The following is a 14,000-nucleotide window of genomic DNA, read 5'->3' as shown; positions in this document are numbered from 1 at the left end:
TACTTAATTTTGCATTGAGTTATGAGAGTTGTACAGTGATTTATTTGAAAGCAACATTAACTACAGATTTTATAATTGTGTCGATTTAAATTCAGGCTTTCGTATTACATTACAAATTAATCTTGTAATTATAAAGATGCATAAAGAGGTAATTTTTCTGTCTTTTATAAAGTAACAAGTTGAAATGGAAAATACCAATTTGTAAGTTTAAATTATCCGATTTAATCTTAGCACCGAAATCTTACCTTTATCTTCGTTATTCCGCACGTTAATCAAATAAATTAGGTTCTTCTACTTGTCGAAACAATCAAAGTAGCACAATACTGCAATATTATCTCTCGACATTAAACCACTGTTTCTCAAAAAGCATTAATTTATGTTGAAGCAAATTCTGTGATAAACGGCTGTAAACGGGCGGTTCACTGATCCACAACAATTGATATAAACATTGCTATCCTGAAGCTTTGTTTATATTACGTCCAGGTAGAAAATCTGAACCAAGGTAAGTAATCACTTATCACGTTTTTATAAATTCTTACGTCTTTAAATTTATTATTCCTAAATTTATGCAGTAGAATGAATAATTATTCGAATTTCCACAATTTGGTACTGTCGATAAATCAAACTGCAAGGTTATCACATGCAAAATTTATCAAAAAGTGGTTGTAACTTTTTTCGATAAATCAGATTTCTTTAACTCGAAATAATTCATACGTGAAACATTTTTCGAATGACCCTGAAATTAGATTCTTGCATTTGTTTCTTGACAAGTTGTTGATCAGATATTACTCTAAAACCACAGAGTTTATGACCTGAACCTTTTTGCAAAATAAGTAGTAAGTAAAGAGTAATTTGCACTTCTTTGGTCTTTTAGGTCTTTTAATCATCCTTCAAAAAAAGTGCATCTCGCTGCTGAAAGTATTTAAAAACATACATTCAGGAAAGTTCTAATTTAATTTAGAAATACAGTTTATAATTTTTTTTTTTTTTAATTATGGTTAGGTAGTTTGATTATAGCAAAGCACATGAGGGCTATCTGTGTAAGGGAAAGGAGTCTTAGCAAAGGAGTTTTCAAAGGAAACTCACTCGTATTCTCCCTGCTCATACGGAAAACCAAAAAAATAAACCATGCAACTGACTTGTTTCCCTAAGTTCGAATACGTGGCAAATTGCGAGTATTCAGCAATTTTTAACCACTCAACCACTGACGGGCTGCTCGGAATGAAGTGAAAGTTAGGCTGTTGAGCATTTTGCATTTTCAGATGATGCATCAAAACACTTTTTTAAGAAATCTAAAGATAATATCTTTAAAACATTTTCTTTTGGGGTACACTATTACTTTAATCTTTTCGCGTAATACTCCTGTTACAGGAGTGGGTAAATTAAGAAATATAAGTGATAGCAAATAAAAAAGTTTTATTAACTTTTGTTATTAATTTCATGTAGATATGTATGTTGTCAAATTCTACGTTAGAATTACATGATTTCATACCTCTATCATTTTTATGCAGTTTTCTAATGTAAACGTAAGTATAAAAAAGATTCATGTCTTGATTTTAATTGTGTCAGAATATTTCTTATATATCAGAATAATTTTCATCCTTAATGTAAACAATAATTTCTTTCTTGCTTTTTTAAATAGAATTGTAAGTATATATGTCTCTATAGAATCTTGAATATATTTAAGTACTGCCTTTAGTTCCGCCTTATTTATAAATGTTGAATTGGATGCCTCGTTTCTGTTTTGCTAGGTTTAAGCTGTAAATTTTAACAAATTTTTATAATCAGACTCCATAAAATCGACAAGTAATCTGCTCTTTCTATTTCTTGATGTTCAATAGATTTAAAAGTAAGCTTTTATTTATTTCATAGCATGCCTCATACCAATATTGTAAAATATGTTATTTAACTTTCGCATTCATTCGAAATAATACAAAATGCAGTATTTACTTTTTCGGTGACCAAACTGCATTTACAGAATAAGAAGTGGCTGACTGGATAGAGCACCTGGACACTAGTAGTTGGACTTTGGAGAACTGGCGTTAGTTTTTCCCTATATGCATTAGCAAAACGAACCAGTTTTTGTTAGAAAGTCCTCCAAAAAGATAAAGGTTCTTCAAGTAGGCACCCTCTCGATTTTACTTTGCCGTAGCTATTGAAAGACAAAAATTGCGAAAAAAGTAATAAAAACTGAACTCTCATGTTGACATTGTGATTCCAAACTGCAAATAAGAAGGAGATGTCTACAAAGAATGTAAAGAACAGATATTTTGCAGGTCTCTTCATATTATTCACTCTTCGTTCTTAGTGTTAAATACTGTATTTAAACGCTACAGACTTTAAATACTGTTACCGTATCGCAAGTAAAGTATTACATCATTTCTAGCACATAAAATTAGGAATTTGGTATGTAGCATATCTTGAATTTCTAATTACATATGCATAGTGAAAGATGTATACATACTTCATTGCAGAAACAGTCAAACATAAAACGTCAAAATCTAAATTCTTGAACTGTATTAAATGAATTATATAAAAACTATCACAAAATGTACTATTTAGCCTGTTAAGTAAGTATATTGGCGTTGTAAAATTTTAATTTTTTATTTTGTGATTGTTAATTCCATGGGTTATTTAGCCGCCCAACCGGTATCCTGGTTAACGTCGCTGCCTGCAGTGCCGAAGGGCCCGGGTTCGAGTCCCAGAGAAAGGCATGGATGTTTGTAAATGTATAGTATCGGTGCGGCATGGCAGAATTTTGAATATGCGGCGAGTCCAAAGTCCTCTCGTGTGGTTTGGTGTAAGGGGAGAAGAGTGGGAAACTCTCGGACCCGTCCCCCCCGGGGTGCTATTCATCAAAATTGGATGCGGGACTGAGCTAAATCGCACTGTCCCCTGAATGGTGCTTAAGGTTGTTGCCAACGGCAGGCGTATTCTAGCGCTCCTTGCCACGACAAATTTCGTGGGCTTGGGCTGACTAAGTCGGACAAGTGAGCATAAGCAACAACAATGACATTATTTATTTATTCATTAATTTTGTTAATATCAGTATTATACATTAATGCAATAGTAAATTAAGTTTATAACTTTCTGTAGAGAAAAGTTTTCGATTTCTAATTCTATTAAAAACTATTTTAGCGTATTATTATGTTTCTTAATTAACAGTCCATATACTTTTCATGATATTAACTAAAAATGAGTGTTCTAAGTTTAAAAACTCTCCGAAGAATACATTCCATAATGTCGGAGGTTTGTAAGAAGCATTATACAACGGAAATATTATCGTTTTATATAATCCAGTAATCTTTCGCTTCTCCTTTTCCTTTCTATCCGCTGAAGAAATTTCCATTATCTCACTTTTATCACTCTCACTTTATGACAAAGCAAATTCACTTCATTGAAATATCGTAAGATGGATTTGCATATCATTCTGAACGAATGCAATAAATGAAAGTGTTATCATACTCAGAAATACAACAGAAAGACTTTAACTAGTATTTTTTTTTTTTTTTTTTTTTTTTTTTGAATAGCTTAATAAAAAAAAAATCTGATGTGTACACCACATGACTTCCTTGTACGGAATATTAAATTATATTAAATTATACGCATTTTTTCTTGCATTTCATTTAAACTTATTGGATTGTCGGCGAAGTAGATTTAATTAAAACTTATTAAATCTACTTCGCCGACAGCGCATAAACCACAATAGAATAAATGCATTCTTTAAAATTCTCTCTATTTGTTTACCATAGCGACACTCTGGCGCTAGATATAAATTAGGCGCTAGATAAAATTTATATCATTTAAAGAATAAATAAATCTACTTCGCCGACAGCGCATAAACCACAATAGAATAAATGCATTCTTTAAAATTCTCTCTATTTGTTTACCATAGCGACACTCTGGCGCTAGATATAAATTAGGCGCTAGATAAAATTTATATCATTTAAAGAATAAATAAATCTACTTCGCCGACAGCGCATAAACCACAATAGAATAAATGCATTCTTTAAAATTCTCTCTATTTGTTTACCATAGCGACACTCTGGCGCTAGATATAAATTAGGCGCTAGATAAAATTTATATCATTTAAAGAATAAAATTATCTAATCGTTGCCACAAATATTCAAATATCATAATAAAGCTAGGATGATGTACAAAAGAAATTAAGCAAACAAAACAAAAAAGAAACAGTTTTTCACAGACGATTGAGTATTTCTCATTCAATTAATTCAATTCTCACTTCGCGAGAAGGCAAAAATACATAAAATCTCAAAATATCTGTATTAAAAATTACGAAGTAAACACTTATTTCTCGAAAAAATTCCAGAAAGGATGAAGCATGATTTAATTCGCAATAATAAATGAAGGCGTTATCTTTGTTGTTGCGAAGCTAAGTTTTTCTAGATTGGCAACAAATCCACTAGTCTGCTGTTTCAAATGTAAACAAGCAATGGCCGCCAAAAAAATTATTAGGCTTGCGGCACTTAAATAACTTTAAAATTGTTGATAATTCTAAAAATATTGCACACAGATTTACTAAAGGCATAAAAACCTTAACCGGAAGATAAGAACAACATAATTCAATCATTTTTAAAGCAAAAAATGTACGATTTACAAACATATAAGAGTAAAGAAACTGAGATCACTGAGCCGGGTAACAGAGTGGATATATATATAAATATATTTATATACGTTTGGCGCGGCCGATTGCAACCAAAATACGAGGTGCACATCTACGTGTTATAGCAGTCCTATATACAAAATTTCAACGTTCTGAGGCTACTCGTTTCTGAGTTATGCGAGATACGTACGTACATACATTCGTACAGACGCCAAGAAAAATTCTCTTCAGAATTCATTTTAAAGCAGTTTTATAATTTTTTTGGAGGACACGAGTCTTTTATCCTGTTCTTACGTACAGATATCACGCAAAAACATCGTTAAATTGCATTCGATAGCGGTCGAAATGGATATTTTCGTTGAAATATGCTGCCTGAAACTTCTCGCGATTACAATACAGTCGATTCCGCTCAATTGGGAAACCGCTTAATCGGGACAGCTGCTTATTTGGGACTAATCTCAAAGAACAGATACCAAACTAAGAAGCCAATAGAAAACTTACATGTTTAATTGGGACAACATTCCGCTTAATTGGGACAGTAAATTAAAGATCACAGTACATATTACGAGTTTGTTACGGAGCGTTGTCTTACAGCTTATTGCGCATGCGCTGCCTTACAGCTGATTGTGTATGCGTTGCATCACAGGCGAGCGCAAGGGCGTTCTTATTCAGTTACCATTACACCTCGTACGTGACGACTCTTTCGATTGTTGCATATTTATTCACTCACAATACACATTGCGCGTGAACAGTGCAAAAATTTGTTCAAAAATTTAACCCTTGCCAAAATGCCAAGAAATGATTTGACACTTTCTAGCAAAATTGCGTTGCTAGATAAAATAAAAAGCCAGCCACATAATGCAAGTTATCGCCGGCTCGCTGAGATAAATATGTATTACCAAATCTACCAAAATCTACCATATCGCGTGTCTTACGACAAGAAAGTCAACTGCGTAAGGAATTGGTTTTACAAGGACAAGCAGGAACATCCAAAAGGAAACGCGAGGGAAGGGATCCAGACGTCGAAGAAGCACTAGATCAATGGTTTTTTATTATTAGTGGCAGAGGCGTAAATATCAATGGCCCGATATTGAAGGCGAAGTCAGAGGAGTTAGCTAAAAAACTGGGCCGCAATGATTTCAAAGCAACTGACGGGTGGTTATCGCGATGGCAAACAAGACACAACATTAAATTTTAAAAAGCGCACGGTGAAAAGGGCAGTGCCGACCAGGAAAGTTTCGAACAGTGGAAAACTACGAAAATTCCTACTTTCTTAGAGAATTTTTGTGATGACATTTACAATGCTGATGAAACCGGCATCTATTATCGTGCTACGCCAGACGGTTCCTTATGCTATAAACACATTGCACTGACTGGTTATAAAAAGGCGATGGACCGAATTACTGTGTTATGCTGTACAAATATGTCAGGTACTGACAAGCGAAAGCTACTGATCCTAGCAAAAAGTGCTAGACTTCGATGCTTTAAGGGGTTGAGCATGGAGGGTTTACCAGTGGAGTACCATGCAAACAAAAATGCGTGGATGACTTCTGAAATTTTTCGAAATTGGCTTACTAGTTGGGACCGAAATTTACAACATAAAAAAAGAAAAATTTTGCTGATTGTTGACAATTGTGCGGCACACCCTCATTTAGACAATCTACAAAATATACAGCTGGAATTTCTTCCTCCTAATACCACATCTTTAATGCAACCAATGGACATGGGGGTAATAAAAAATTTTAAGACTTTGTATCGTGGGAAATTGGTTAATTACATATTAGAATCCATTGATGAAAATTTATTAACAACTTCCACAACAGCCAGAGAGATAAGTTAAAAAATTTCCCTTTTGCAAGCAATACAGTTTGTCGCTGATAGTTGGCGAGCTATAAAAGCCACTACAATACAGAACTGTTTTACTAATTGTGGCTTTAAACCCCTAGAAATTTCCGAAAATTTAAGCAAAGAAGAAAATGAGGATACTTTGCAAATTCCTATTTGTATTAATTACGAAGAATTTTCAACAATAAATAACAATTCACCATGTTACGATGATAATGAGAACTGTGAGGATTCATTCGCAGAAGATATTAAATCAAAACATGGAAAATTAGACGAAGATGACGATGATGATGATGAATCACCTGTACCTGTGACTAACCAGGAAGCAAAAAAATGTATTGTCACGTTACAGCGTTATTTTATGCAGGAAGGAAATGAAGGGAGCCCTGCATCCGCACTGAATATCTGCGCTGATTTTGTAGAAAAGAAATGCTACAAAAACAAAAAAACACACTACACTTGACTCATTTTTGTAATTTTAATTTAGAATTTTAGATTCATATTAATTTTAGGTAAATATTAATACATAATTTTCCCATTTGTAATATACATTTATTAAAATTATTGAAAAAATATGTATTGTTTAATTTATTACCGGTTATTGGCCTTAGTTTCCAAAACCAAATAAATTTATTTAAAAAACTGTGAAATTCGCTTAATTGGGACAAAATGCTCGGTCCCGATGTGTCCCAATTAAGCGGAATCGACTGTACTTCCTTTTTACTTCGTACAAAGAAGTAAAAAACATGAAGGCTTTCAGATTTTATATTATGCCTAAAGGGGCACTTTTTTAACGTTTGTGTGTTACCTTTATTTATTAAATTTCATGTTCTTCCATAAAATTCAACTGAACAGCAATATCACAGAATAATTTTAAAAAAGCATGTCTTTAAATTTTCCGATACACAATCTCGCGCGCTGGAGATAAAAATGTTTACAGTGTTGCCATTGCTCGCTTTGAAATCGTTCAGTTTATTAATCAAATATTCGTTAAAGTTGTACAAAATATGAAATAGATAATAAAGCAAATTCCAAATTGGGACTTCCAGATGCCCCTATTCGAGTGGAGACGTATGTTATTCAAAATTTGATGGCTTTAGGTACCGTTGTTGTATCACAATGCGAGAAACATACATATATTTATGCAGATTTTTCATTATGTAATTTCTTTAAATATGCCAAATTTCTTTAAAAATGCCAAAACGAAATTAATAGCGCTTCTGGGTTAACGCCCTTTCGGCTAATAATGTAATTAATACATTAATATGCAACATTTATACATATGAGGCTTAAGGTTTTCAATTTTAAACTTTTGAAAGCAATTGTTTCAGAATATTATACTACGAGAAGGTGCACTTTTTCTTAATTTTAAATTATTCGCTTTCATTTGCTCATTTGAATAAATGTAAGAATGAAATTTTATGTTAGCGAAAAAAGTATAAAAGTAATTATTTTTTCTGTCTCTTTGAGTTGATTAGAATATGTTCGTTGTTGATTTTTATATTTTTATTTATTTGTCTTCGTTCGTTTATTTATTTTATCCTTTAAAATTTCAGTCATTTCGCTTTGCGATTTGATATTTATACTGCAATGCTTTTTTGAGGGGCCAAAGATCATTCATGTTTGAATTTTTGCATAAGATTTCTTCCCTGTCTTATAAACTACAATGCAGTCGATTCTGTAAGACCGCGTGTCATATTTAGTAGCCATTTATTCAAAAAAAAAAATAAATAAAATAAATTCTGGCTAATCAAACAACTAGTCCTCTGATTATTGCTGTTTAGTTGACAGTATGCTGTTTAGTTGGGGAAATGTCTCATTTTAATCTCTCGGCATTTCCAACACCTACAGAACTTAACTTTATAATTATTTAAGACAACTAACATTAATGCCCTGTTTACGAAGATTTTGAAATATATTTTGAACATTTATTTCTGTTTAAGTTTTCCTTTACTTTTTCAGAAGATCATGGCACTTTTAAATGACTTCAAAAGATACTCGTATCAGAAAACATATTGATCAATTCCACTTTTATTTCTTGCAGACACTCGGCTCACTTCTACATTGGAAGTTTCTGTAATTATGTTAATTCACGGTTAATCATATCATATAATAATCTGACCAGATTTTTCAACAATCATGTATATAATCAATACTGACATGTGTGCGTACGCATGTCTGTAACGTAAACCAAATTTTTAGACTTCCATAAAATTATAGCTACTTTTATGACCTTTTATTTAGCTCACTCATAGTTTTTACTGTGAGTGAAATTTTGTAATTGATTTTTAACTTACATCCTGATAAGCTACTGAATTCAAATTTTGTACACGCACTGTTTGTCGATGACAATGCAATGCAGTGAAGTGATTTTTCAAAATTCGATTTAGATTTTTTTTATTTCGTGTTTAAGCGATTTTTTAAACATATCTTCGTTTAATTAACGAACTAAAAGTATTAGAAAATTACTACATGCATCATTGAATAGAGTGGAAAAAAGTCTTTCCAATAAAACTTGTATGAAAATTATAATTTTACTTCCGAATTTTGGGAAAATTTCTGGAAATCGCTCAATTTTTTAGGTTATTTGACGTTATGATTTCAAAATTTCAACGATACTTACGTATGATCGCAATCACTTAAATGATTGAATTCGCCAGATTTTCCGAATATGGACTCCGGCAACCATGCACATAAACATTCTTGAGACAGCTACATTCATAAGAATCCTTTAGTTAAGTAACGTTGCCATTTTCATATGCGGTCTTCTTCTTGTATTCCAAGTTCAAACGGTTTTTATAGATAAACAGTGATATTTTTTACCTTCAACTCAATTTTGAAATATCTTTTGTCAAATTTGTCAGCAATGGAATACACTGCGGTAAAAGTTCTGAAAGAATGTAGTATTTTGTCACAAATCATTAAGGGGAACTATGATGAGTTTACATTTGGTCGATAGCCTGTGCGCAATGCCGAGTTTCTATAACTCTCTGATGTTTTTTAAAGCGAAAACCGACTTCTGTGTAAGTGGGGAGAACAGCGTTAAAAGCATTAGGAAAGGAAAAAAACTTAATGTATCATATAATTTTTATTTAATAATTTGCACTTGATAATGGTTGTTGACTTATGATAATTATCGATAGACCGCCATTGTTTTTAAAAAAATTTCGTGAAGATCGCCAACTTACACCCGATAAGTAAGTTTTACCTCTCCATCTATAAAAAGCCACCAGACTGTGCTGTATTTGCGTTAATACGTAAGTACCATTTCAGTACCTAAAAATATATCGGATATAAAGTTTTTAAATTTTCAAAAATTATAAAGCAAACTTTCCGGTCTCTATTAAAATAAGAATGATAAAAAAATGTTAATTGGGCGATTTTCTACATTTTTTTTTTAAATGTGTCGCAATCTGAAGTAGGCGAGGAGGGAAAAAGCGTTTTTCGTCAAAAAACTGCTTTTGAATTCCATATCTTCACGCACTTAATGACGAATTAGCTATTCATTTCTTTTATTGATAACGCGAATTCGGACTACAAGATAGAAAATAAAATTAAAAAAAAAAAAAAAAAAGGTTTCTATTCAATAAACTTTTATTTAAAATGGATATGATAATTCATGCATTAAAAAAGTAGAAATCTGATTGCAGCTCTATACATTCCAATTTCAGGTTTGCAAGTATTTAATTGACAAGACACTATCAGATGTACTGAAATATGGTTAATGTTTTCTAAAATCTCAAAATTTTTCTCAGAGTTATGCGGTAAAATGGAAGTCAATACCTCATGTGTTTAGTTGTTTATATGACAATCCGAAGAAGTATCCGACTAGCAACCGAGGGATAAAATCACTAAGCACTTATACAGTTCGACCCGTGTGCAAATCTCGCCGCATACGCTAGCTGCGTGGAAGGTTTCGTAGTTTTCCGAACGTGTAACATGAACAAGAAGCAGATTCCATTAAAACATACCTTCCAAAGCCATCTGTCTCTTCAGGCAGATAACTCTCTTGTACTTTGCCATAATCCAAAGAATATAATTTGTCCGGACCGGTTCTAGTATGAATTAAATTCTTATTCTTAATGTGGGATAACGTTTCAGTTTAATTTCCAATGTTGTCATTCTTTGAAACATCATATAATAATAATTGTTCATTTCTTTTAAGTAAGCAGTCGTGTTTTCTTCATCCAACAAGTTGCCATTTTGAAATTCAACCTTCCATTCTGTCATTCATTCTGTCCCTTTTTCAGTTATACCATATATTGTTTGAAATATTTGACTCATATGGTATATATTATTTGAAAAATGTTGTCCATGGACAACATTTTTCAAAGAGCAGTGGATGTTATTTTACAAGTAACAAAATAAGAATATTTTCATACGTAATATTACTAAAGAGAAAGGAATGATGAAATAATTTTTAGGTCTTTCCCATTATAAAACTTATCCATTAACTAGTTTTCTCTGAAAAGACGTCGCCACAGCGAGACAGCATCAGCTCCTTTCGGCCGCTGTAATTTTTTTCTAAATATAAGAAATATATCTCTTAGGCCAATTATTTTAATAAACTAAGGATGAAAGTAAATTACATTTTAAAAACAAGAATATTTTTATAAAAGCCATAATTTAATGACATCATCATAGGAGAATAGCCCATTGTTAACAATGCCCTTTAGGCAATACTTAAGTATATACCTTTCTGTACAGCCCGCCAGCAGCAGAGTTGTAAAACCGCTGCATGGGCGTTTTCATGGTTTTCCGTATGTGTAACGCGTATACGAGCCAGTTTCCCTTCGAAAGCCCTCCACAAAGGCATCTCTGCCCTTAGGCGCATAGTCCTAGTGTTCTTTGCATACTCATCTGAGCCGAAACCAAACCTTTCTGTAGAATACTGGTTGGTGCATGCTGTGCTATAAAAGAAAAAAATTCCATATTTATTTTCTACATCGATACTCAAACATCATATAACGAAACTCTTATTTAATACCATTGGTAGCTTTAAAAAATTAAATTTCGGATTACCGGGGTTACTACTACATTGCACCAAGATTAAGAATTAGATGATTCGTTGGTTAATTGATTAGGAAAAGCACCGCGAGGATTGTACCGATGATGGAAGATATGCTTTCGTGAAAGACTGTCTGAGGAAATACACCGTATATTACATTAACTAAAACAAAGAAATTAAATAAATGAAATAATGTGCAAGAAAGGATTTGAATTATGACATTCAACTGATACACATATGGAGATTTTCTTTGCTTGTTTAGTCCAGATTAGCGATTGATCGATTTTAACTAAGGCAAAGCATGCGAGGTCTATCTGCCAAGACGAAGGACTTCGTGGAGACGTTTTAAAGAAAGCTGACTCTTATTTAATTCTTTACGAATGCGAAAAAATTAACAAAAATGCGCCGTCGTGCAAATGTCTAGAGAGCGCCTTTATGCAGTGACAATGTTAATAGGAAACTGCTTATGGTTAACACTTAAAATGAAGTATTGTTAGCATAATAATATGAAAAACGAAAAAAATTATATTTTATCTTTCAGTTTGTCTAAATGTGCCAACATTTTGTGCTTTTTTAAAACCCCCACTCGAACATATTTATTGAAGAATGATACATATATTTATGTTATAAAAAAAAGTAACACTGCAAGCTAAGCGAAATAATACACTACCATTGGATGCCAAATATATTGTTTAACACTATTTATTATCTTAAAATTAAGAATACATTAATTTGGGCATCTAATAAGTTTGCACCGAATAAGTTGTTGTTAGCGTCGTTTACGACAAGTTTCAAACTGTGATTACAACAGGGCACAAAACTGATATCTAGGGATATATCCAAAATTATTTTCTGCACACCGCTATGTTGTTGATAGTGATATAGCTTAGAGTTTCAACTGGCGAAGCTACAATTTTTCCAAAAGTTTGCAAGAACTGCAGCTCATGCATAAGATCTATACTATTTATATCACTTTGATTTTTATCAGTTAATGCTTTTTGTAGCTTTTGACATAAGTTGAGCTGATCTTGCAAATATATGTGAACGAAAATACCTGATGCCGATGCATATATAAGGGTAGACGCCGGAGCCATAGACGCGTTCGACAAATTGCTTAATCCTTATTTTGTATATACTATTGCAATCGTATTAATTTGTGCATCATTTACCTTTTTTGCGATTTTGTTTGGTGATTGCTTTTTGTTATTCTACATTAAAAAAGGTAAGTGCAGTTACATATTATGTTAAACTTAGGTTAGCTTTTCAGCATAATTACTCGATTTATTTTACATGAACCATTTGTTTATTAATCCAAAAATTATTACCTTTCGAGAAGAAAGGATTGACATATTTACGACGTACCACTGAATTTAAAATATACCTATTTGAGATTTGAAGTGAAGTAAAAATATACAAGGTATCCTGAAATTAAAAATTGTCATTTCTGATTCTTAGCTATACGAAAAGCCGAAGGAAAATGTTTCGTTATGTCATTAAGTCTTAAATACATACTTTAAATTTATTTATGTTATATTTATTTATTTTAATAAACAAAAGAGTATCTCAACCTCCTTGAATTATTTGGTGTTGATCTAATAGTTCATATATTTTCTCAGCGATGGTATAACATATACTCAGTTTTTCAGAAGTAAGGTAAAATATTTCCAACAGTGACTTACCGAGTGTTTTTAAGAAGTGTTTTACGTAATAGTTCTTATAATAGTTATTTTCTACTTTTATTTTTACTTCCACTTTTTATGTCTTCATTTTTCCTCAGATGTCGAAAGAAGAACAGAATAAACTATCTAGGTATCAGAATTTAATGAAGAAAAAGAAAGCAAGAGTAGGACTTAATAAACGGGAACTTTAAAATTACTCATTTTTTCCAAAACAAAGAGAATACCCAAGCTGACGCTATTAGCATGAGTTGTCCATCAATGTCCTCAGCTACCACTGAAAGTACCAAAGGAACCTGATAATCAGAAAAAATTATATAGTGTTTTTACCCTGGAATTAATTTTAATTTCAATGCAGCCGGTCGAAAAAACAGAAGAAATACTAATGACTTCTATAATTTCTGCAGTAGACACGCATTTACCTGTGCGTTATGATTCCGGATTATGCCAAAGTCCAATATTGCTATCCCAAGCTCAAGCCTTAATAGAAAATGGTCCTGAATATTATCAAAAACCTGGTTTCCAGTTTCAGTTTCCCAAAAGACAAAAATGGACATAATTTTTTTTTAGATGTACTTTTGTCGAATCTTGCCAAACAACGAAAGAGTTAAAAGGGATTGGTTGCTAAATTCTGCTGAAAAGAATTCTGTTTATTATTTTTGTTGCAAAATTTTTAACAGTTTCAGCAACGTAAAATTGAGTAGTTCTGAATTTAATGACTGGAACCACTCAAATGAGCACATGAAACTTTATGAAAAATATAAAATACATTTCCGGAATCTATAACTTTGGTCCGATTTCTTAGAACGATTATGAAAGAATAAGCCTGTTGATATGGAATTTCAAA

General features: G+C 32.2%; 2 protein-coding genes across 4 annotated transcripts in view; one reads left to right on the top strand and one right to left on the bottom strand.

The window, feature by feature from the left end:
- The first annotated feature begins 370 nt into the window (after nucleotides 1-370).
- The window catches only part of w (eye pigment precursor family transporter white), a 105,235-nt gene continuing 91,605 nt past the window's right edge, over nucleotides 371-14,000 (top strand). Inside the window, exon 1 of the mRNA XM_085816988.1 lies at nucleotides 371-502. The gene's annotated coding sequence lies outside the window, so the exon portion shown is untranslated. The remainder of the gene's footprint in view (nucleotides 503-14,000) is intronic.
- Nucleotides 11,014-14,000, bottom strand: part of LOC118191660 (uncharacterized) — a 147,385-nt gene continuing 144,398 nt past the window's right edge. For all 3 annotated transcript variants that reach the window (XR_004758638.2, XR_004758636.2, XR_004758637.2), the window contains exon 2: nucleotides 11,014-11,379. The gene's annotated coding sequence lies outside the window, so the exon portion shown is untranslated. The remainder of the gene's footprint in view (nucleotides 11,380-14,000) is intronic.

This window comes from Stegodyphus dumicola, chromosome 1, assembly GCF_044657685.1.
Source record: "Stegodyphus dumicola isolate Sdum_Otavi_A_Nest chromosome 1, ASM4465768v1".
In the NCBI taxonomy this organism is placed as follows: Eukaryota; Metazoa; Arthropoda; class Arachnida; order Araneae; family Eresidae; genus Stegodyphus; species Stegodyphus dumicola.
The sequence above is the reverse complement of the archived record's forward strand: the minus strand, read 5'-3'. Positions and strand labels throughout refer to the sequence as shown.